Here is a 1,039-nt window from a genome sequence, read left to right on the forward strand (position 1 = left end):
GAAAGGAAAGAACGTAGGAGAATCGAGCAATCCCTAAAAGGACGAAAGCAAGTTTGAAAGCTTTGAGCAAAGTCTTAATACACAAGAATCCAAATACGAGTCTGAACCCAAATCAGAAAAAGAAGAGAGCGATCCTGAAGATGAGCCAAAAAAACGAGATGGGGAATATTGCCAACATGTCTATGGAGGCATACAAGAAAAGAATCTAATAAGACACCGGTCCAGGTCTAGTGCAACCTGCGATTCCTGCTACCACAACATTCGAGCTTGAATGACATATTCTTTCCGCGCTTAAGGAAGTTGAATTTTTCAGGAAAGATCATGAGGATGGTTACTAACACCTTGATGAAGTCAATGACATAGCTGGTTACTTCAACATCCTGAATGTTCCATGAGAAACGGTGTTATTGAGAATGCTTCTAGTCACTTTCAAAGGAGTTGCTAAGGATTGGCTAAAGACACTTTCACCCGGTGCAATTACTACATGGGCACAAATGCGTGAACAATTCTTAGAACATTTTTCCCACCTTCTAAAGTTGCTAAATTCAAGAAGGCCATAATAAACTTCGATCAACAAGTAGGGGAGTCTTTGTATGAGGCTTGGGAAAGATAAAAAGGATTAATAAGAAATTGTCCCCAAAACAATTTAATTGAGCAACAAGAAGTATCAATCTTCTATGATGGGGTAAATGTGATGACAAGGAAACTCCTTGATTCTCAAGGACCTTTAACAAAGAAAAATCCTGGTGAGATTAAGGAGTTGATTGAAGAGTTTTCTAAGCAATCACGTGAGTATCACAATCCTCAAAATGATGGGACAAAAAGAATTGGGAGTGACACTTTGAGGAAATGGGGGCTGTGTTAGTTATGTTGAATAATATGAACCAAAGAATGACAAAAATGGACCAATCCATACATGCTATTCATGTGGGTTGTGAATGATGCAGTGGTATACATTTGACGAAACATTACCATTTGGTTAAGAATGGGAATAAGAAAGCTTAAGTATGATACTCGAATGGAGATCATTATGATGAAG

The 1,039-nt window shown here is 38.2% G+C and overlaps 1 non-coding gene across 1 annotated transcript; it reads right to left on the reverse strand.

The window, feature by feature from the left end:
* Positions 1-541: 541 nt before the first annotated feature.
* On the reverse strand, positions 542-648 carry LOC145028033 (small nucleolar RNA R71). Its single transcript, XR_013675791.1, has one exon. It is a non-coding gene; the product is annotated as a small nucleolar RNA R71 (small nucleolar RNA).
* Positions 649-1,039: the final 391 nt, after the last annotated feature.

Source organism: Lactuca saligna, chromosome 1 (genome assembly GCF_052625555.1).
Source record: "Lactuca saligna cultivar CGN05327 chromosome 1, ASM5262555v1, whole genome shotgun sequence".
NCBI lineage: Eukaryota > Viridiplantae > Streptophyta > Magnoliopsida > Asterales > Asteraceae > Lactuca > Lactuca saligna.